We start from the raw sequence: 24,431 nt of genomic DNA, 5'->3' as shown, positions 1-24,431 counted from the left end.
TTGGGCCAGGGATTCCCAAGAGTCGGTGGGAATGTTTTCAAGGAGGCTTTGCGGGTGCCCTTGAAGCGTTTTCTATCCTTGGCCCCCTCCTATTTCTCATCTACATGTTGCCCCTTGGCGATATTATCCCAAAACACGGCATCAGTTTCCACCACTTCTCTCGACCCCTCCACTGTCTCTAAATTATCAGACTGCTTGTCCGACATCCAGTTCTGGATGAGAAGAAATTTTCTCCAATTAAATATTGGGAAGGCAAAAGCCGTTGTCCCTGTCACAAACTCCGTTCCTTAGCCACTGACTCCATCCCTCTCCCTAGCATCTGTCTGAGGCTAAACCAGACTGTTCGCAACCTTGGTGTCATATTTGACCCTGAAATGAGCTTCCGGCCAGATATCTGCGGCATAACTAAAATCGCCTATTTCCACCTCCATAACATCGTCCGTCTCCACCCTTGCCTCAGCTCATCTGCTGCTGAAACCTTCATCCATGCCTTTGTTACCTCTAGACTTGACTATTCCAATGCAATGATGGCTGGCCTCCCACATTCTACCCTACGTAAACATGTCATCCAAAACTCAGCTGCTCGTGTCCTAACTCACACCAAGTCCCGCTCACCCATCAACCCCTGTGCTCGCTGACCTACATTGGCTTTCGGTTAAGCAACACCTCGATTTCAAAATTCTCATCCTTGTTTACAATTCCCTCCATGGCCTCACCCCTCCCTATCTCTGTTTTCTCCTTCAGCCTCACAACCCCACCAAGATGTCTGTGCTCCTCTAATTCTGCCCTCCTGAGCATCCCTGATTATAATCGCTCAACCATCGGTGGCCGTGCCTTCTGTTGCTTGGGCCCCAAGCTCTGGAACTCCCTCCCTAAACCTCCTAACCTCTCTACCTCTCTTTCCTCCTTTAAGACGCTCCTTAAAAACTACCTCTTTGACCAGGCTCTGTCATCATTTCTTATGTGGCTCGGTGTCAAATTTATTTGTTTTGTCCTATAACACTGCTGTGAAGTGCCTTAAGACATTTTACTATGTTAAAGGCGCTATATAAATACAAGTTGTTGTTTACATTTTTCTTACAGTGTAAGATATGCACAATCTCTTATATCAGTGAGACATGTAATGAGTCAGGATTATGTGAAATAGCAAATATATTACTGTTGCTTAACTTTGTTAGTTAAATGAGCCCCTGAAACATGAGAACTAAAGCCATCGCTTACAATGAATGGGTTATTGTGTACTGCTCGCAGTTAGTTCAGTGTCATAACAGTTTTATCTTGATGTGCAGCAAGGAGCTATTATTTGTATAACTATATACAGCCTTCCACATTTCATTGTGTACATTATGAACATCCTCACTGCTACAGATTATGTCCCATAAAAAAGGAAGTAAGTAATTAATTGCATCAGGACACTTGACCTTAGTTCCCCCAATGCCTCAAATTTAAAATTATCATCAGTGAGTTCAAATCCCCCTGTGGCCTTGATCCTCCCTATCGCTGTGACCTCCCCCAGCTCTACATCCCTCCACGAACTCTGCATTCCTCCAACTATAGTACAAGAACATAAGAATTAGGAGCAGGAGTAGACTATTCGGCCCCTCAAGCCTGCTCCGCCATTCAATAAGATCATGGCTGATCTTCTACCTCAACTCCACTTTGCTGCACTGTCCCCATATCCCTTGATTCCCTTAATATCCAAAAATCTATCAATCTCGGTCTTGAATATACTCAACTGAGCCTCCACAGCCCTCTGGGGTAGAGAATTCCAAAGATTCATCAGCCTCTGAGTGAAGACATTTCTCCTCATCACAGTCCTAAATGGCCGACCCCTTATTCTGAGACTGACCCCTGGTTCTAGACTCCCCAGCCAGAGGAAACATCCTCCCTGCATTTACCCTGTCAAACCCTGTAAGAATTTTGTATGTTTCAATGAGATCACCTCTCATTCTTCTAAACTTTAGAGAATAGAGGCCTAGTACACATGTACACTGACGACACCCAACTCTATCCCTCCACCACTTCTCTCGAGCCTTGCTTGGTATCTAAATTGTCAGATTGCTTGTCCGACATCCAGTATTGGATGAGCAGAAATTTTCTCCAATTAAATATTGGGAAGACCAAAGCCATTATCTTTGGTCCCCGCCACAAACTGCGTTCCCTAACCACTGACTCCATCCCTCTCCCCAGCATCAATCTGAGGTGAACAAAACTGTTCGCAACCTAGGCGTCATATTTGACCCTGAAATGAGTTTCCAGCCACATATCCGCAGCATAACTAAAACCGCCTTTTTCCACCTCCGTAACATTGCCCGCCTCCGCCCCTGCCTCAGCTCTTCTGCTGCTGAAATCCTCATTCAAGCCTTTGTTATCTCTAGACTTGACGACTCCAACTCACTCCTGGCCAGCCTCCCACATTCCACACTATGTAAACCTGAGGTCATCTAAAACTCAGCAGCCCGTATACTAACCCGCACCAAGTCAAGATCACCCATCACCCCTGTGCTTTCTGACCTATATTGGCTCCCGGTTAAACAACGCCTCGATTTCAAAATTCTCATCATTGTTTACAAATCACTTCCTGGCCTAGCTCCTCCCTATCTTAATCTTTTTCTGGCTAATCCTTTGCTCGACATCTATTTTTTCTTATTACGTCTCTTTGATGCACCTTGGGCCGTTCTTCTATGCTAAAGGTGGTCACATAAAAGCAAGTTATTGTGGTATATTTATTTCAGAAACATTGTTCAGTTGTGAATTTTATCAGCAAAACCTACATGCCCAAAATTATAAAATGAGCCTTTGTCTTCAAGCTGGAGTTTTCGGGCCTGAATTTGATGAAGGCCTCCACCCGCCCAAAGGACCGCGGATGGCCGCTGAAGTCCCTGACGGTACTTTGAGCAGGGTTTTCATCTGAGAGGTCCCTCGAAGGTCGGCAGACGGCAAATGAGCGACATATGCCGCCAATCTGGGCGGCAGCCGGTGGGAGCTCTCATTCTCGGCGGCAAAGGTGCTTGCCGCCCAAGTGCCGCCGAGGATGGAGTCAAAGAACTGAAAAGCAAAAGCATAAAAAAATGTTTTTTATAAACATCTGAAGACCTTCCGGGGACCCCATCCAGGTGAGTCCCTGTAAAGAAAAAAATTACATAAAATGTACTAACCTTTTTTTCACCATCTTCTTACTCACCGTCGGGGACAGACCAGCCTCCAGCCAGCGGTCCACCCCCGTTCTACTGCCGACTGCCGCCGACTCCTGCCCACATCAACATCGCAGCTCGGCGGGCGGGAGGTCAGCCGCGTGACTCGGCCGTCCGCTGACGTCGGCTGGCAGTTCCTGGCGGTTCTCCCCTCCCGCCCGCTCCCGCCCGCTCCAGGTCACGTCAAAAGTGGCATTGGGCGGATGTTGCAGAGAAATGTCGGCGGCAGTCGGTGGCAGTGGGTGGTAAGTTCTTCAATTTCAGGCCGAGGGTTTCCTTGGAACATCAGTGGCCCATGGAAGCAAGGTTGGTACTACAGGAATGTTGATGTGATGGTTTCTGTTCCGCTTGTACAGCTCTATTCAATTCCCTTATAAAATTCAGTTCACATGAGCACGTCATCACCCCATTAAACAATGGTGCACTGGAACTGCATTAGCAAAGAAAAGGAAGAACTTTCATTCATATAGCGCCTTTCATGTCCTCAGGACATCCCAGGCTGCTTTATAGCCAATGAAGTACATTTGGCTGTTGTAATGGAGGCAGAAGAAGCAGCAAATTCACAGCAAGGTCTCACAAGGCAGCAATGCGATAAATGACAAGTTTATCAGTTTTAGTGATGTTGGTTGAGGGATAAATGCTGGCCAGGACACTGGGAGAACTCCCCTGCTCATCTGTGAATCAACCCGAGAAGTCAGATAGGGCTTTGAAAGATGGTACCTCTGACAGTGCTGCACTCCCTCAGTACTGCACTGGAGTGTCAGTCCGGCTTATGGGTTTAAGTGTCCGGAGTGAGGCTTGAACCCACAAGCTTTTGATTGGTCGGCAAGAGCTCTATTACTGAGCCACGGCTGACACTCAAAGGTAAATGAGAAAGAATCGGATTTAAAAATCATGGAGTAGTTTTGTGATTTTTGTATGTTTTATTATTTACATTATTGTTATTGCTTTTAAAATAAATCTTTGATAAGTTACTTTCTAATCTCTTTTATGACTTTTCTTTTATTCCTTGCTCCCGAGAGACTGTGCAGATGGCCAAACCCATAGACCTGCCAAGCCGCAATGCCATTGGCCGTCACCACACCTAGGAGGGTGACTCATGTTCCAATTTTCCTTCTTGGTTAAAAAGAAAACTCTGTCCTATTTTTGGTATATCCCTCAAAAAACCTGTCTGAGACTGGGAGCCCACCTTATGGGAACTGGCACAATGTGGCACACGGCAACGCTACATCAACTTGCTGTGTCCTTCTTGATGGAAATGATGCCTCCAATTAATATATAAGAACATAAGAAATAGGTGCAGGAGTCGGCCATTTGGCCCCTCGAGCCTGCTCCGCCATTCAATAAGATCATGGCTGATCTGACCCTGGCCTCAACTCCACTCCCTGCATCTTCACCTTGAATATATTCAATGACCCAGCCTCTACAGCTCTCTGGAGTAGAGAATTCCAAAGATTTACGACCCTCTGAGGGAACAAATTCTTCCTCATTTCTATATTAAATGGGCGACTCCTTATTCTGAGACTATGCCCCCTAGTTCTAGATTTCCCCACGAGGAGAAACATCCTCTCTGCATCTACCCTGTCAAGCCCCTTCAGAATTTTACATGTTTCAATATGATCTCCTCTCATTCTTCTAAACTCCAATGAGTATAGACCCAACCTGCTCAACCTTTCTTCATAAGACAACCCCTTCATCTCACGAATCAACCGTGTGAACTTTCTCTGAACTGCCTGCCTCCAATGCAAGTATATCCCTCCTTAAATAAGGAGACCAAAACTGTACGCAGTACTCCAGGTGTGGCCTCACCAATACCCTGTACAGTTGTAGCAGGACTTCTCTATTTTTATACTCCATCCACCTTGCAATAAAGGCCAACATTCCATTTGCCTTCCTAATTATTTGCTGTTCCTGCATGCTAACTTTTTGTGTTTAATGTACAAGGATCCCCAGGTCTCTCTGTACTGCAGCATTTTGTAATCTCTCCCCATTTAGATAATAATTTGCTTTTTAATTTTTGGCAATGTGGCCATGTGAGGAATATTTCAGTAACGTTACACACTGGATTTCAGTTCTGGTAACAAAGGTAGAAATTAAGAAGTCTTGCCCCTTAAGGTGACCTGAGATCTACCCCACCGTTTCACCCCAGCACTAAATGCTAAGAGGAACTGATGCACTGGCATCTGCATTGAACCATTATTGTAATATTTAAATGATGCTTTTCAAAGACGTGTGAAACAAAGAACAAAGGAACCATTAAATGGTGCTTTTGAGTACCAGAATGAAAGGGAGATTGCACGGTGCTGGGACCAACGTCAAATACAAACGTGAAATTCAGGGTGTCCAAAGTATTATAATGTGTCAGCCGTGGCTCAGTGGGTAGCACCCTCACTTCTGAGTCAGAGGGTCATGGGTTGAAGTCCCGCTCCAGAGACTTGAGCACAAAATGTAGGCTGAAATTCCAGTGCAGTACCAAGGGAGTGCTGTCAGAGGTGCCGTCTTTCAGATGAGATGTTAAACCGAGGCCCCGTCTGCCCTCTCAGGTGGACATAATAGATCCCACAGCCCTATTCGCAGAAGAGCAGGGAAGTGCTCCCCAATATCCTTTCTAATGTTCATCCCTCAACACAGATTTTCTCATTTATCCATCACTAAAACTGATTATCTGGTCATTATCACATTGCTGTTTGTGGGAGCTTGCTGTGTGCAAATTGGCTGCCGTGTTTCCTACATTACAACAGTGACCACACTCCAGAAGTACATCATTGGCTGCAAAGCACTTTGGGACATCCTGAAGTTATGAAATGCGCTACAGCAAGTTTTTCTTTTTTGTTAGTTACCGTGGGCGAGAATTTCCAGTGGCTCACTGCCCGGTTTCTGGGCGGTATTGGCCGTTTTGGGCGATAACCGGGTCAGTGAGAAATTGGCCAACTGAGTCACACCGGCAGTTTCGAGGTACCATTAAGGAGCGGACCATCGGCTTGCATCGTCCTCAGATCGCCCTGGCGTGATATTTGGCTCAGCGGTGACCCGTAGGTGAGTATGAAAAAAAACGCCCACGAGGATCAGCGGAGCTGGGCGGTAGGTGAGCAGCTCTGCAAGAAAAAGGTAAATAATTGGTTTTTTACTCATTATTTTAAAATTCTGTTGTGGTGATTTAAATTAAAAGGGTCCTGAGAATGTTTTTATGATTTTTTATGTTCTGTTTTTTGAAAAAATATTTTTAGTGTTTTTCTGCTGCTAGGCCCAACCCACAGCCTCAGGGTAAATTTTTACAGAATTTTTTTATTATCGCCCATTTTCTTTAAGAACCGCCCAATTGACCCTAAATTCACCTTTTTCGCCCAGAATCGGGGTGCAACGCCCATTTTTTTCGCTGGGTGGATTTTTTCTTTTTTGGGGGGAAGTTTTCACTGGCAATAATCTTGGGAATCTTAGCGGTATTTTGGATAGCGATCGGACGCTGGCGGAATGTTAGGAAATTCCAGTCCCGTGTGACTGGATTATAAGATATCTCTTCCTTTCAGTTACTAATAAAGCAAAGCTTAGAAGACATCTGCTCATCTTCACCGTGCGTCAAATACTTCACCACCTGGGTTGCCAACTCTCAAGGATTCTCCTGAGAGTTGATCTTCTGGAACCTGCTACAAGCAGCGGGGAGAAAAATCATATTTTCTTTGTTAAATTGTGTGGGTTTTTTTACATTTTCTTTGCACCTTTTTGTTTATTGGTTATAAAAATATTGGAAATGGGAAAAATGGCTGTTTGAGAATCATTCAATCAGGTAGTGAAGATTCTGTTCACTTTCCAATTGGCGGATCACCATGAGGATGGATGTGTCAGGTGACCAATGACACAGGTGTGGGGGCGGGGCAATTGGTGACGGTCATGTGATGAAACCTCCAACGTCCAGCCAGAGTTGGCAACACAACCAACACCCCATACATTGTTAGGGGCAATTCCACCTTTCACATTTACTAACTGGTGTAAGATATATTGCACGGAGATAAATCACTTTTGAATAGAGTAAAACATAATGTAGCAATTATTTCTAGAATCCAAAAGCAAATCCATCATATCGATAAAGAAAAAAAAAGAAGGACTTGCATCTATTTAGTGCCTTTCATGACCTCAGGATGTCCCAAAGTGCTTTATAGCCAATGAAGTACTTTTTGGAGTGTAGTCACTGTTGTAATGTGGGAAACACGGCAGCTAATTGCGCACACAGCAAGCTCCCACAAACAGCAATGTGATAATGACCAGATAATCTGCTTTTGTTATGTTGATTGAGGGATAAATATTGGCCAGGACACCGGGGATAACTCCCCTGCTCTTCTTCAAAATAATACCAAATGATCTTTTACGTCCACCTGAGAGAACAGACGGATCCTCGATTTAACATCTCAGCTGAAGAACGGCACCTCCGACAATGTAGCTCTCCTTCAGTACTGCACTGGAGTGTCAGCCTGGAATTTTGTGCTCAAGTCTCTGGTGTGGGCCTTGAACCTACGACCTTCTGACTCAGAGGCGAGGGTGCTACCCACTGAGGCTTTTGATAAATACATCATTTAGAATTACTTGTGGATTGCAGCTCATGAATAGGGGATTGACCATGGAGGTCACATGACCATGGAAGCCACGGTGACGTCAAATCAAACCAAAATACATTTTCAAAGCAAAACAGCTCACTCTTATTATTTAAAAAAATTGTGGTAAACCATAATCCCCAAAGAAGTATTCATCCATCCTCACATCTACACTATTTAATCCTAATCTGTTGCTCTCCACAGATATTCTCCACTCTCCCTCCATCCTGTCCCAGCACTGTAACTAATATATAAGAACATAAGAATTAGGAGCAGGAGTCAGCCATTCGGCCCCTCAGGCCTGCTCCACCATTCAATATCATGGCTGATCTACTACCTCAACTCTACTTTCTTGCACTGTCCCCATATCCCTTGATTCCCTTAATATTCAAAAATCTATCGATCTCTGTCTTAAATATACTCAACGACTGAGCCTCCACAGCCCTCTGGGGTAGGGAACTCCAAAGAATCACCACCCTCTGAGTGAAGAAGTTTCTCCTCATCTCAATCCTAAATGGCCGACCCCTTATTCTAAGACTATGACCCCTGGTTCCAGACTCCTCAAGCCCTGTAAGAATTTTGTATTTTTCAATGAGATCATCTCTCATTCTTCTAAAGTCTAGAGGATACAAGCCTAGTCTAATCAATCTCTCCTCATATTACAATCCTCCCATCCCTGGAATCAGTCTGGTGAACCTTCGTTGCACTCCCTCAATGGCAAGTATATCCTTCCTTAGGTGAGGAGACCAAAACTGTACACAGTACTCCAGGTGCGGTCTCACCAGGGCCCTATATAATCGCAGTAAGACATCTTCGCTCTTATACTCAAATCCTCTTGTAATAAAGGCCAACATACCATTTGCTTTCTTACCTGTGATATATTTAGCGTTTCACTGTATACCTATTCTGACTGTCTTCCAGGTTTGACCAGCTATTGGACTCAGCTCAGATACTTGTTTGGAGGAATGGTCTATTCCATATATCTGTGAATCGTGGGGGTAAGGACAGGGTTCATTCTAATCGCTAGTCCTGTTTGTGGCTTGTTAATTTTAAATGTTTCAACATCATAGGCAGTCCCCGGAAATCGATGAAGGCTTGCTTCCACTCTAAAAGTGAGTTCTCAGGTGGCTGTACAGTCCAATACGGGAATTACAGTCTCTGTCACAGGTGGGACAGACAGTGGTTGAAGGAAGGGGAGGGTGGGACTGGTTTGCCGCATGCTCCTTCTGTTGCCTGCGCTTGATTTCCGCACGCTCTCGGCGACGAGACTCGAGGTACTCAGCGCCCACCCGGATGCTCTTCCTCCACTTTGGGCGATCTTGGGTGTAAGTGGTTTGGTCTGTGGTGGTTTCAAATCACCCCGCCTTACAAAAGTTCTAGACACCGGAATTAAAGGGGTGAACAGAAATACACAGTTGCAGCCAGATCTTTCGGTCTCAATCGTCACAATGCTTTTATTCAAGTTAACGCACACACCTGCGCCCAGTAAAATACACCCTGGTGGTGTAACACAAACAAACACAGTACAACACACAACTCTGGCCCATCTGAACAGGCCCCTAACATGAAGTACCCACGTCTAAAACACACCTGCTCGGATTCAAAAGTGTACCTTTGAAATCTGTCCAACAGAATTGGCATACGCTTACAATCCGTGCTAAAACCTCCCCACTAAAACCAAACAGGTAGCAATGCAGTGGAGGAATATTTCCTGGAGTGTATTAGGGAAGGTGTTCTAGACCAGTATGTCGAACAACCAACTAGAGGGCTGGCCATCCTAGACTGGGTGATGTGTAATGAGAAAGGACTAATTAACAATCTTGTTGTGTGAGGCCCCTTGGGGAACAGTGACCATAATATGGTAGAATTCTTTATTAAGATGGAGAGTGACACAGTTAATTCAGAGACTAGGCACCTGAACTTTAGGAAAGGTAACTTCGATGGTATAAGACGTGAATTGGCTAGAATAGATTGGCGAGTGATACTTAAAGGGTTGACAGTGGATAGGCAATGGCAACATTTAAAGATCACATGGATGAACATCAACAATTGTACACCCCTGTCTGGAGTAAAAATAAAACGGGGAAGGTGGCTCAACTGTGGCTAACAAGGGAAATTAAGGATAGTGTTAAATCCAAGGAAGAGGCATATAAATTGGCCAGAAAAAGCAGCAAACCTAAGGACTGGGAGAATTTTGTAATACAGCAGAGGAGGACAAAAGGTTTAATTCGGAGGGGGAAAATAGAGTATGAGAGGAAGCTTGCTGGGAATATAAAAACGAACTGCAAAAGCTTCTATAGATATGTGAAGAGAAAAAGATTAGTGAAAACAAATGTAGGTCCCTTGCAGTCAGATTCAGGTGAATTTATAATGGGGAACAAAGAAATGGCGGACCAGTTGAACAAATACTTTGGTTCTGTCTTCACGAAGGAAGACACAAATAACCTTCCGGAAATACTAGGGGACCGAGGGTCTAGTGAGAAGAAGGAACTGAAGGAAATCCTTATTAGGTGGGAAATTGTGTTTGGGAAATTGATGGGATTGAAGGCCGATAAATCCCTGGGGCCTGATAGTCTGCATCCCAGAGTACTTAAGGATGTGGCCCTAGAAATAGTGGATACATTGGTGATCATTTTCCAACAGTCTATCGACTCTGGATCGGTTCCTATGGACTGGAGGGTAGCTAATGTAACACCACTTTTTTAGAAAGGAGGGAGAGAGAAAATGGGTAATTATAGACCGGTTAGCCTGACATCGGTAGTGGGGAAAATGTTGTAATCAATTATTAAAGATGAAATAACAGCACAATTGGAAAGCAGTGATGGGATCGGTCCAAGTCAGCATGGATTTATGAAAGGGAAATCATGCTTGACAAATCTTCTAGAATTTTTTGAGGATGTAACTAGTAGAGTGGACAAGGGAGAACCAGTGGATGTGGTGTATTTGAACTTTCAAAAGGCTTTTGACAAGGTCCCACACAAGTGATTGGTGTGCAAAATTAAAGCACATGGTATTGGGGGTAATGAACTGACGTGGATAGAGAATTGGTTGGCAGACAGGAAGCAGAGAATCGGGATAAATGGATCCTTTTCAGAATGACAGGCACTGACTAGTGGGGTGCCGCAGGGCTCAGTGCTGGGACTCCAGCTATTTACATGAGGGAATTGAGGGCAATATCTCCAAGTTTGCAGATGACACTAAGCTGGGTGGTGGTGTGAGCTGTGAGGGGGACGCTAAAAGGCTGCAGGGTGACTTGGACAAGTTAGGTGAGTGGACAAGCGCGTGGCAGATGCAGTATAATGTGGATAAATGTGAGATTATCCACTTTGATGGCAAAACACGAAGACAGAATATTATCTGAATGTTGGCAGATTAGGAAAAGGGGAGGTGTAACGAGACCTGGGTGTCATGGTACATCAGTCATTGAAAGTTGGCATGCAGGTACAGCAGGCGGTGAAGAAGGCAAATGGTATGTTGGCCTTCATAGCTCAGGAATTTGAGTATAGGAGCAGGGAGGTCTTACTGCAGTTGTACAGGGCCTTCGTGAGGCCTCACCTGGAATATTGTGTTCAGTTTTGGTCTCCTAATCTGAGGAAGGATGTTCTTGCTATTGAGGGAGTGCAGCGAAGGTTCACCAGACTGATTCCAGGGATGCCAGGACTGACATATGAGGAGAGACTGGATCAACTGGGCCTGTATTCACTGGGGTTTAGAAGGATGAGAGGGGATCTCATAGAAACATATAAAATTCTGACAGGACTGGACAGGTTAGATGCAGGAAGAATGTTCCTGTCACAGTCTAAGAATAAGAGGTAAGCCATTTAGGACTGAGATGAGGAGAAACTTCTTCACTCAGAGAGTTGTTAAGCTGTGGAATTCCCTACCGCAGAGAATTGTTGATGCCAGTTCATTGGATATATTCAAGAGGGAGTTAGATATGGCCCTTACGGCTGAAGGGATCAAGGGGTATGGAGAGAAAGCAGGAAAGGGGTACTGAGGGAATGATCAGCCATGATCTTGTTGAATGATGGTGCAGGCTCGAAGGGCCGAATGGCCTACTCCTGCACCTATTTTCTATGTTTCTATGTTTCTAAGGCTTGGTTGGGACACACGACACCCTTTCACACTATGCGGTGGTCTTAAAAATGTGTGGGCTGGGATAAATACTCACCAATCACCCCTCTGGCTTACTTGCTGCTTCTCCCGATGAGGCGTATATTCTGGTTCTGTACCAATCTGTGGTATTCAAGGCCAGTCTCAAGGTCAGCTTCCCAGTCAAAATAGCGAGGCTCTCTTTGCTCGTAGATGGTGTTTCTTCTCTCCGTCCCAGACGGAGTGCTCAGTCCTTGTGCGTTGAACGAAGCAAGCAGGCGTAGAAGAGGGGAGAGAGAGAGAGAGAGAGAGAGATGGCTACAAACTGCCGTCTCTAATACCTGCAAAAAGCTTCTTCTCGCCCAAAAGTCCAACTATCCTTCCCCTGAGGCTGTGCAATTGAAAGAGCAAAATGAAGTTTTCGGCCTGTTCCTTTGTTACTGGGCTGTACCCCGATAAGTGGCTCCGATGAGTCTGTGGTCGAATAGCTTTCCTTTGTGTCCTGAGCCCCGCTTGCTTGCTCTCTTATTGATTACATGACAAAAGGTCTGTCCATCAACCATTTCAGCCTTGTCCACCTGATGTGTATCCCGGTGGGACATGTTTGGACCTGTCCCATGTCAGTGCTGTCTGCTCTTCCGCAGTAACAGAAACTATAATAGCAATGTCCAAAAAGTCCAAAAGTTTACGCCGATGTCTTTGCCGAATTCTTACATGGGCCAGGGATTCCCAGGTGCCGGTGAGGATGTTGCACTTTATCAAGGAGGCTTTGACGGTTCCTTGAACGTTTCCTCTGCCCACATGGGGTTTGTCATGTATTTAACCATCTTGCAATGATATAGTCATGTAACTGTAACTCATGTACACTGTACCTGTACCATAGAAATGCACACCCTGACCACGGGAGTGAACTTGCGGGAGACCCTCCTCACCTGGGTTTCCAGGTATAAAAGGGGAGGTCCCACCCAGGGTCAGGACTCCTTGGTCCTGGCAATAAAGGTGAAGGTCACAGAGTGACCGTGTCTGATATATACATGCCTCATGTGAGTTTGTAGTAAGGTGCAGGGACACTACATTTGGCGACGAGAAACGGTAATCACCGAACCACGAGGATGGCCACCGGTGGCACAGAGGAACGTTACTGTGTGGGTGAGGACTGGGACGACTTCGTAGAAAGACTCCGGCAGAGCTTTGTCATAAAGGACTGGCTGGAAGAGACAGTGGCTGACAAGCGGAGGGTGCACCTACTGACCAGCTGCGGACCACAGACGTATGCGCTGATGAAAGACCTTCTCACACCCCAAAAGACGGCGGACAAGTTCTTTGAAGTGCTCAGCCAGCTGATCAGTAAGCATCCCAAGCCGGCGAGTAGCGTAAACATGGCCCGGCACCGGTTCTACTCTCACTGGCGTCAGGAGGGACAAAACGTCTCTGACTTCGTGGCGGAACTGCAGCATTTGGCCAGTCTCTGTAAGTTCTCCAATGCTGGCTGGGTGGAGATGTTAAGGGACTTTTTCATCGAGGGCATTAATCATGCTGGCATTTTCAGGAAGCTCATAAAGACGAAGGACTTGACTTTAGAAGGGGCGGCGTTGATAGCTCAGACCTTTATGGCAGGGGAAGAGGAGACCAAGCTAATTTACGCACGCAGCACTGGTCCAAACGTGGCGACGGACCAGGGAGTTAACATGGTGAATGCGGCTCAGGACCCCGCAGGCAGGCAAGGGCATTTCGAAACCGCCCAGGCTGCAACAAACTCGAGGGTGGGCCTGCAACAAGGACAATGGAAAGGGGATTGGCAATTCAAGCCATCTAAAAGAACAATGCGTCCCGCGATGGGACCATTAACACCCACCATCAAAGTGCTTAGAAACTGCCAAATGGGCAATCAGAGAGGAATGCCTGGTAATAGTCCTTTTGTTAACAGCAATCTCAATCTCAGCTCATGCTGGAGGTGCGGGAGTAGACACACTGCGAGAAGCTACAGGTTCCAGCAATATATCTGTAGGATTTGTACTGTCAGTGGACACTTGGCCAGGATGTGCAAAAAGGCAGTAGCGAGGCTAATCTGCGAGACAGAGGAACCAGACGAGGGGTCTGCAATGCAGGATAAGGCCTGGGGTAAAGCCATAGATGCTGAAGTTCAACGGGTTCATGTGGCTGACGTCCATAGCTCATACACTAAAACGCCACCCATGATGATGCAAGTCTTACTGAATGGCATCCAGGTGCACATGGAGCTAGATACGGGAGCTAGCCAGTCACTCATGAGCGCCCAACAATTTGAGAGACTATGGCCACATAGAGTTAACAGGCCCAAACTGGAACTCATTGAGACGCAGCTACGTACGTACACCAAAGAGATCATCCCAGTGCTGGGCAGTGCAAACTTGGTGGTAACACATAATGGATTACAGAACCGGCTGCCACTCTAGATCGTTCCGGGAAATGTCCCCGCGCTTTTGGGGAGGAGTTGGCTAGCTGAGATGAATTGGAAATGGGGGAATGTGCACGCCATTTCATCCGTGGAGCGAAGTTCATGCTCACAGGTCCTGCAAAATATTCGGGTCACTGTTTCAACCTGGTATCGGAATGTTCAAGGGCACTAAAGTAGTGATACGCATCACTCCGGACGCCAGACCAGTGCACCACAAAGCCAGAGCTGTGTCGTATGTGATGCGTGAAAAAATTGAATGTGAATTGGACAGGCTGCTCAGAGCGGGCATAATTTTGGCCGTTGAATTCAGCGACTGGTCAAGTCCCATCATTCCCGTCCTCAAAGCAGATGGCTCGGTTAGGATTTGTGGCAACTACAAAGCCACCATCAACCGAGTATCGCTGCAAGACCAATACCCGCTTCCGAGAGCGGAGGACTTTTTTCCCACGCTGGCAGGTGGCAAGCTGTTCACGAAGTTGGACCTCACTTCGGCCTACATGACTCAGGAACTGGCTGAAGAATCCAAGCTTCTGACCACCATCACGACACACAAGGGATTATTTGTCTACAACAGGTGTCCATTTGGCATTCGTTCGGCAGCAGCCATCTTTCAGGGAAACATGGAAAGCTTGCTCAAATCCATTCCTGGAACGATCGTATTCCAAGACGACATTCTCATAACGGGTCGAGACATCGAAGAACACCTCCACAATCTGAAGGAGGTACTACGCCGACTGGATCGGGTCGGCTTGCGGCTGAAAAAGGCCAAGTGTGTGTTTTTGGCCCCAGAGGTCGCGTTTTTGGGCAGGAGGGTTGCCGCAGACGGGATCCGGCCCACTAAATCAAAAATGGAGGTGATCTGCCGGGCGCCCAGGCCCGGCAACACATCGGAGTTGTGATCATTCCTGGGACTTCTGAACTATTTTGGGACCATTCTGCCGAACTTAAGCACATTGTTGGAGCTGTTACACATGCGCCTGTGTAAAGGTTGTGAATGGTTTTGGGGGAACTGTCAAGAACGGGCTTTCAATAAGGCGAGGAACCTGCTGTGTTCCAACAAACTGTTGACTTTGTATGACCCTTGTAAAAAACTGGTTGTAACATGCGATGCGTCATCCTACGGGGCTGGGTGCGTGTTGCAGCAGGGTAACGATGACGGCCGACTCCAACCAGTGGCTTACACCTCCAGGTCGCTCTCCCAGGCAGAGCGTGGATACAGCATGATCGAGAAGGAAGCACTCGCGTGGGTTTTACGGTGTGAAAAAGATGCACCAGTACCTTTTGGTAGACAGTTCGAGCTAGAGACGGACCACAAGCCATTAACACCCTTGTTGTCCGACAGCAAGGCTGTCAACGCCAATGCGTCAGCTCGCATACAGCGCTGGGCCCTCTCGCTGGCTGCATATGACTACACCATACGGCACTGGCCAGGCACCGAAAATTGCGCTGACGCGCTCAGCAGGCTCCCACTGTCCACCACTGAGGGGGCATCGGAGCAGAGTGCCGAGATGGTCATGGCCGTTAAGGCTTTTGACACTGCGGGCTCCCCCATCACAGCTCACCAGATCAAACTCTGAATCAACAGGGACCCCCTCCTATCCATGATTAAGAAATGTGTCCTGACTGGGGATTGGGCGCCCGCACACAGGGCGCGCCCCGCGGAAGTCAGACCGTTTCAGAGACGGATGAATGAGCTCTCCATCCAAGCCGACTGCCTGCTATGGGGCAGCCAGGTAGTCAAGCCCCAGAAAGGAAGGGAAGCGTTCATCAGGGAACTCCACAGCAAGCACCCTGGCATTGTGTTAATGAAGGCCATTGCCCGGTCATATGTATGGTGGCCGGGGATTGACTCAGACCTGGAACACTGGGTTCACAGGTACACGATGTATGCCCAGCTGGGCAATGCCCCCAGGGAGGCCCCACTCAGCCCGTGGCCCTGGCCCACCAGACCATGGTCACGTATTCATGTAGACTATGCAGGCCCGTTCATGGGGAAAATGTTCCTGATCGTTGTCGATGCATACTCGAAGTGGATCGAGTGCATCATATTGAACTCGTGCACGACATCCATCACCATGGAGAGTCTGCGTACGGTTTTGCGACCCATGGCTTGCCGGACATCCTGGTTAGCGACAATGGCTTGTGTTTCACCAGCCATGAATTCCAGGAGTTTATGTCGAGCAATGGTATCAAGCACGTCCGGACAGCGCCGTTCAAGCCGGCTTCCAATGGCCAGGCGGAGCGGGAGGTCCAAGTCATAAAACAGGGCATGCTACGCGTCCAGCGGAACTCCTCATGAAACGCACGCTCAAGACGCGGTTGTCCCTCATTCGCCCAGCCCTGGCAGACATTGTTGAGGGCAAGCGCCAGTCCCAAACCGAGCTCCATGATCGAAACTCAAGGGGGAGGTGTATAGAAATAGATGACCCGATATTTGTTCTTAACCATGTGTTGGGACCCAAGTGGCTTGAGGGCACCGTAATTGGCAAAGAAGGAAATAGAATCATGGTGGTCCGACTAAACAATGGGCAGATATGCCGCAAACACTTGGACCAAGTAAAGAAAAGCATGAGATGGCACCCACACCACTGCCAGCGGACGAGCAACAAAGACAGCCCTCAGCATGCACAGTCCCTGCGGCCAGCCCGGACAGGCCAGAATCACCTCAAGAGACAGAGATGTGTGCCGAGGCTCAACCACCAGAGCCACAACTGCAGCGCTCCACGAGAGAACGTCGACCACCTGACAGACTTAACCTCTGAAACAAAAAGACTTAAGGGGGGAGGTGATGTTATGTATTTAACCATCTTGCAATGACATAGTCATGCAACTGTAACTCATATACACTGTACCTGTACCATAGAAATGCACACCCTGACCACAGGGGGTGAACTTGCGGGAGACCCTCCTCACCTGGGTTTCCAGGTATAAAAGGGGAGGTCCCACACAGGGTCAGGACTCCTTGGTCCTGGCAATAAAGGTGAAGGTCACAGAGTGACCGTATCTGATATATCCATGCCTGGTGTGAGTTTGTAGTAAGGTACAGGGACACTACAGGGTTCGCTTGCCGTGTAGGAGTTCCAAGTAGAGCGCTTGCTTTGGGAGTCTCGTGTCGGGCATGTGGACGATGTGGTCCGCCCAACGGAGTTGGTCGAGTGTGGTCAGTGCTTCGATGCTGGGGATGTTGGCCTGATCGAGACACTGATGGTGCGTCTATCCTCCCAGGGGATTTGCAGGATCTTGCGGAGACATCGTTTAATTCTGGGTTCACTGTCCATCCCTGATAGCCTCACTTCACTGTGACTCTCAGTTGTTTAAGAAGCTGTATCACACACCTCGGATTCCTTTTCAGCAATAAATGTTGCTGCAGCTATTTGAAGCCCGGGCTTGTGCAATGATGCTTTTCTCTCTGGTTTCTTCAATGCATAAATATCCCTCTGAAAGTGTGTAGCTCTGTTCAAAACAAACTCCTGATGTCTGTCCTGTCAAGAATTTTCTCTGAAATCACCATTTTAACAAGTTTGGGAAATTTGGGTGGAAATGCAGGAACCATTGAGGTTTTCTCGATGCTAAATGCTTGGAAAATTATTGTAACAGGTCCTTGTCCACAGAAGACAATTTTATTAACTCTCTGGTTTGCTTATACCTGTACAATCACATTTTATAGAACAAACAATGTTTTTCTTGACAGCTTAATGTTTTATTAATTTGGCACAACAATACTTAAATCTTGTACCACATGCATGATCGGAACAGGAGGAGGCCACTCAGTCCTTGGATCTTGTTCTGCCTTTCAATTAGATCCTGGCCGATCTCTGTCTCAACTCCATTAACCCGCTTTTGCTCCATATCCCTCCATACCCTTATCCAACGAAAATCTATAGAGCTCAGTCTTGAAAATTTCAATTGACCCCCCCAGCAGACTCAGCCTTTTCTGGGAGAGAGTTCCAAATTTCCACCACCCTTTAGAAACATAGACAATAGGGGCAGGAGTAGACCATTCGGCCTTTTGAGCCTGCACCGCCATTCAATGAGTTCATCGCTGATCCTCTATCTCAACACCATATTCCCGCTTTCTCCAGATACCCCTTGATGCCTTTTGTTTCTAGAAATCTATCTATCTCCCTCTTAAATATATTCAGTGTCTTGGCCTCCACAGCATTCTGTGGTAGAGAATGCCAGAGGTTCACCACCCTCTGAGTGAAGAAATTTCTCCTCATCTCGGTCCTAAATTTCCTACCCCGTATCCTGAGACTGTGACCCCTTGTTCTAGACTTCCCAGCCAGGGGAAACATCATCCCCGCATCCAGTCTGTCCAACCCAGTCAGAATTTTATACGTTTCAATGAGATCCCCTCTCATTCTTCCAAACCCTAGTGAATACAGGTCTAGTCGACCCAAACATAAGAACATAAGAACATAAGAATTAGGAATAGGAGTAGGCCATCGAGCCCCTCGAGCCTGCTCCGCCATTCAATAAGATCATGGCTGATCTGGCTGTGGACTCAGCTCCACTTACCCACCCTCTCCCCGTAACCCTTAATTCCCTTATTGGTTAAAAATCTATCTATCTGTGACTTGAATACATTAAATGAGCCAGCCTCAACTGCTTCCTTGGGCAGAGAATTCCACAGATTCACAACCCTCTGGGAGAAGAAATTCCTTCTCAACTCGGTTTTAAATTGCCTCCCCTGTATTTTGAGGCTGTGCCCCCTAGTTCTAGTCACCCCTACCAGTGGAAACAACCTCTCTGCCTCGATCTTGTCTGTCCCTTTCATGATTTTAAATGTTTCTATAAGATCACCCCTCATCCTTCTGAACTCCAATGAGTAAACACCCAGTCTACTCAATCTATCATCATAAGGTAACCCCCTCATCTCCGGAATCAGCCTAGTGAATCGTCTCTATACCCCCTCCAAAGCTAGTATATCCTTTCTTAAGTAAGGTGACCAAAACTGCTCGCAGTACTCCAGGTGCGGCCTCACCAATACCCTGTACAGTTGCAGCAGGACCTCCCTGCTTTTGTACTCCATCCCTCTCGCAATGAAGGCCAACATTCCATTTGCCTTCCTGATTACCTGCTGCACCTGCAAACTAACTTTTTGGGATTCATGCACAAGGACCCCCAGGTCGCTCTGCACCTCAACATGTTGTAATTTCTCCCCATTCAAATAATATTCCCTTTTACTGTTTTTTTTCCCAAGATGGATGACCTCACACTTTCCGACATTGTATTCCATCTGCCAAACCTTAGCCCATTCGCTTAATCTATCCAAATCTCTTTGCAGCCTCTCTGTGTCCTCCACACAACTCGCTTTCCCACTAATCTTTGTGCCATCTGCAAATTTTGTTACACTACACTCTGTCCCCTCTTCCAGGTCATCTATGTATATTGTAAACAGTTGTGGTCCCAGCACCGATCCTTGTGGCACACCACTAACCACCGATTTCCAACCTGAAAAGGACCCATTTATCCCGACTCTCTGCTTTCTGTTCGCCAGCCAATTCTCTATCCATGCTAATACATTTCCTCTGACTCCGCGTACCTCTATCTTCTGCAGTAACCTTTTGTGTGGCACCTTATCGAATGCCTTTTGGAAATCTAAATACACCACATCCATCGGTACACCTCTATCCACCATGCTCGTTATATCCTCAAAGAATTCCAGTAAATTAGTTAAACATGATTTCCCCTTCATGAATCCATGCTGCGTCTGCTTGATTGCACTATTCCTATCTAGATGTCCCGCTATTTCTTCCTTAATGATAGTTTCAAGCATTTTCCCCACTACAGATGTTAAACTAACCGGCCTATAGTTACCTGCCTTTTGTCTGCCCCCTTTTTTAAACAAAGGCGTTAAATTAGCTGCTTTCCAATCCGCTGGTACCTCCCCAGAGTCGAGAGAATTTTGGTAGATTATAACGAATGCATCTGCTATAACTTCTGCCATCTCTTTTAATATCCTGGGATGCATTTCATCAGGACCAGGGGACTTATCTACCTTGAGTCCCATTAGCCTGTCCAGCACTACCCCCCTAGTGATAGTGATTGTCTCAAGGTCCTCCCTTCCCACATTCCTGTGACCAGCAATTTTTGGCATGGTTTTTGTGTCTTCCACTGTGAAGACTGAAGCAAAATAATTGTTTAAGGTCTCAGCCATTTCCACATTTCCCATTATTAAATCCCCCTTCTCATCTTCTAAGGGACCAACATTTACTTTAGTCACTCTTTTCCGTTTTATATATCTGTAAAAGCTTTTACTATCTGCTTTTATGTTTTGCGCAAGTTTACCTTCGTAATCTATCTTTCCTATCTTTATTGCTTTTTTAGTCATTCTTTGCTGTTGTTTAAAATTTTCCCAATCCTCTAGTTTCCCACTAACCTTGGCCACCTTATACGCATTGGTCTTTGATTTGATACTCTCCTTTATTTCCTTGGTTATCCACAGCTGGTTATCCCTTCTCTTACCGCCCTTCTTTTTCACTGGAATATATTTTTGTTGCGCACTATGAAAGAGCTCCTTAAAAGTCCTCCACTGTTCCTCAATTGTGCCACCATTTAGTCTGTGTTTCCAGTCTACTTTAGCCAACTCTGCCCTTATCCCACTGTAGTCCCCTTTGTTTAAGCATAGTACGCTCGTTTCTGACACAACTTCCTCGCCCTCAATCTGTATTACAAATTCAACCATACTGTGATCACTCATTCCGAGAGAATCTTTTACTAGGAGATCGTTTATTTTTCCTGTCTCATTACACAGAACCAGATCTAAGATAGCTTGCTCCCTTGTAGGTTCTGTGACATACTGTTCTAAGAAACAATCCCGTATGCATTCTATGAATTCCTCCTCAAGGCTACCCCGTGCGATTTGAGTTGACCAATCGATATATAGGTTAAAATCCCTCATGCCTACTACCGTTCCTTTTTCACATGCCTCCATTATTCCCTGATTATTGCCCGCACCACCGTGAAGTTATTATTTGGGGGCCTATAAACTACGCCCACCAGTGACTTTTTCCCCTTACTATCTCTAATCTCCACCCCAATGATTCAACATTTTGTTCATTAGAGCCAATATCGTCTCTCACAACTGCCCTGATATCATCCTTTATTAACAGAGCTACCCCACCTCCTTTCCCTTCTTGTCTATCTTTCCGAATCGTCAGATACCCCTGTATGTTTAATTCCCAGTCTTGGCCACCCTGCAACCATGTTTATGTAATGGCCACCAAATCATACCCATTTGTAATGATTTGTGCCGTCAACTCATTTACTTTATTTTGAATGCTGCGTGCATTTAGGTAGAGTGTTTTAATCCTAGTTTTTAAACCATGATTTTTAGTTTTGACCCCTCCTGCAGCCCCTTTATATTCAGTGGCCCTTTTTGTTTTTTGCCTTGGGTTTCTCTGCCCTCCACTTTTACTCATCGCCTTTCTGTCTTTTGCTTTTGTCTCCTTTTTGTTTCCCTCTGTCTCCCTGCATTGGTTCCCATCCTCCTGCCATATTTGTTTAACTCCTCCCCAACAGCACTAGCAAACACTCCCCCTAGGACATTGGTTCCGGTCCTGCCCAGGTGCAGACCGTCTGGTTTGTACTGGTCCCACCTCCCCCAGAACCTGTTCCAATGCCCCAGGAATTTGAATCCCTCCCTGCTGCACCACTGCTCAAGCCACGTATTCATCTGCGCTATCCTGCGATTCCTACTCTGACTCTAGCTCTACTCGGAACTCCTTCACGGCAAACGAGCCAAAGGTGGGCAGAGGAAACGTTACAAGGACACCCTCAAAGCCTCCCTGATAAAGTGCAACATCCTCACTGACACCTGGGAGTCCCTGGCCAAAGACCGCCCTAAGTGGAGGAAGTGCATCCGTGAGGGCGCTGAGCACCTCGAGTCTCATCGCCGAGAGCATGCAGAAATCAAGCGCAGGCAGCGGAAAGATCATGCGGCAAACAGTAAAGAGTGTGACATTAATCGGGGTGCACGCTGACTTAACATCACCTCACCGAACTTCGACCTAAGCACTGAGTTCAGCACTGGGTTTTAGCACTGGGTCCTAAGCTCGCTCTGAAAAGTAACAGAGACAGAGATGCTGTCAGCATTTCTTAAAGGGACACACACATCTTTCATTTGCTTGCATTTAAGCTTGTGGACTGTATTTTTTTTATTTTATTGAAGTAGTGGCTTGGTACAATACATGTTAGTCATTTTTAATGTGTGCAAGGAATGCTGCTGAATGCTTGCAAGGCCTCAGATGGTAAAGAAAGGCTTCTGAGCCGACAGAATATGCTGGAAATTATCAGCAGGCCAGGCAGTATCTGTGAACAGAGAAACAAAGTTCATGCCTCAGGTCGAGATGCTGCCTGACCTGCTGAGTATTTCCAGCATTTTATGTTTTTATTTCAGATGTATAGCATCCGCTCGCAGAGGGAAGACGCAGAAGAGGAGGAAGCAGAAGGAGGGATGCATCCCAGACAGCTCTTTTCTGGCCGGGATGTTCGGGGTGGAATCATCAGCCTGCGGTCCCAGTGACCACAACCCCAATTACCCCTTCAACATTAATCCCACACCTTACCGTCCCTCCGTTACTGACCATCACAGCGTCCTCTTGGCCACGATGCTAAAATAAAAGCCACCACAAAGCAAACTTTCCAATCGAACTTTATACATCTATCCATCTAACATGGTATCAAGAAATCAACTTATCACGCTTGTGCATTCCCTTAGTGCCTGTCTTCACTGTGCCTTTGCCTACCCTACTGATATCACACAGTGCTACCTCAGGGGCTGCAGCATGACTGGTGGAAGGCTGCTGACTTTCAGTGGGGGACAGTGAAAATGGCCTTGCAGGGTCGACCTCAAGGAACTGGTGGCTGAGCGTGTGAAATAGAGTGATGGTGTTTCTTCTTCGCTCCCTTCTCCCTCTTCTTGGTCACCCACTGGCTGGGCGGGCTGCATTTCTTGGGTGTGTGAGTTGTGGTGAAGGGAGGGCGGGAAAACAAGAGGTGCATGCGAGAGCAAGGATAACGTACGAGCATCTTGTATCCTTTCTGCCCCACCGCTGGCCCAGGACAAGAATGGTCAGCACCGTCTCCTCTAAGGAGGCGAGGTGAAGCTAGGAATGGGACGTGTGCCTCGTGTTTGGTGCAGATTGTTTGTAGGTGAGTGATTGGGGAGGGGGCGGTGGTCGTGCATTGAGCAGTGTGTGAGGCTAATGGTGCAGTCGGCAGGAGACAGCTTTTGAAGATGCATTCACTGACCTTGACCACTGGTCTGAGGCCATGAAGCTTCTTTGGTCACTGGAGCCAGGTGGTGGAGGTGACACTGCTGGCAGGGACGGCCTCGGCGATGTGGTCCCACATCCTTCTTTCTAGAATGCCACCTGGCCCCTGAGGATAGAGAACCTCTCTTGCAGTGTTGCCCCCTACACAATGCTGGAGTGCTGCATGTGAGACCCTGGTTGCCCCTTCCCTGGCTTGCAGAACCATTTGCGTTAGTTCTGAAGCACTTTGCTGTTTTTTTTAGATGTGGAAGGGAATTCAGCTTTTAGAGCTGGAGCCTCCCACTTGGGAATTCTTTTTGATGTTAATTTTTTTTCAGAAGGCAGTTCCCCTTTAAGAAACCTAACTGCTTTCTGCAGGAGCAGGAGCAGGGAGGTCTTACTGCAGTTGTACAGGGCCTTGGTGAGACCACACCTTGAGTATTGTGTGCAGTTTTGGTCTCCTAATCTGAGGAAGGACATTCTTGCTATTAAGGGAGTGCAGCGAAGGTTCAACAGACTGATTCCCGGGATGGCAGGACTGACATATGAAGAAAGACTGGATCGATTAGGCTTATATTCACTGGAATTTAGAAGAATCAGCGGGGATCTCATAGAAACATATAAAATTCTGACGGGATTGGACAGGTTAGATGCAGGAAGAATGTTCCCGATGTTGGGGATGTCCAGAACCAGGGGTCACAGTCTAAGGATAAGGGGTAAGCCATTTAGGACTGAGATCAGGAGAAACTTCTTCACTCAGAGAATTGTGAACCTGTGGAATTCTCTACCACAGAAAGTTGTTGAGGCCAGTTCATTATATCTAGTCAAAAGGGAGTTAGATGTGGCTCTTACGGCTAAAGGGATC

General features: G+C 46.8%; 1 protein-coding gene across 1 annotated transcript in view; it reads left to right on the top strand.

Annotated features, from left to right (window-relative positions):
- The window catches only part of itpr2 (inositol 1,4,5-trisphosphate receptor, type 2), a 404,634-nt gene that overhangs the window by 23,962 nt on the left and 356,241 nt on the right, over positions 1-24,431 (top strand). The window contains exon 2 of the mRNA XM_070897635.1: positions 8,702-8,778. The gene's annotated coding sequence lies outside the window, so the exon portion shown is untranslated. The remainder of the gene's footprint in view (positions 1-8,701; positions 8,779-24,431) is intronic.

Source organism: Pristiophorus japonicus, chromosome 13 (genome assembly GCF_044704955.1).
Source record: "Pristiophorus japonicus isolate sPriJap1 chromosome 13, sPriJap1.hap1, whole genome shotgun sequence".
NCBI classification, from domain to species: domain Eukaryota; kingdom Metazoa; phylum Chordata; class Chondrichthyes; family Pristiophoridae; genus Pristiophorus; species Pristiophorus japonicus.
Note: the sequence above shows the minus strand (reverse complement) of the source record. Positions and strands in the feature narration are given on the sequence as shown.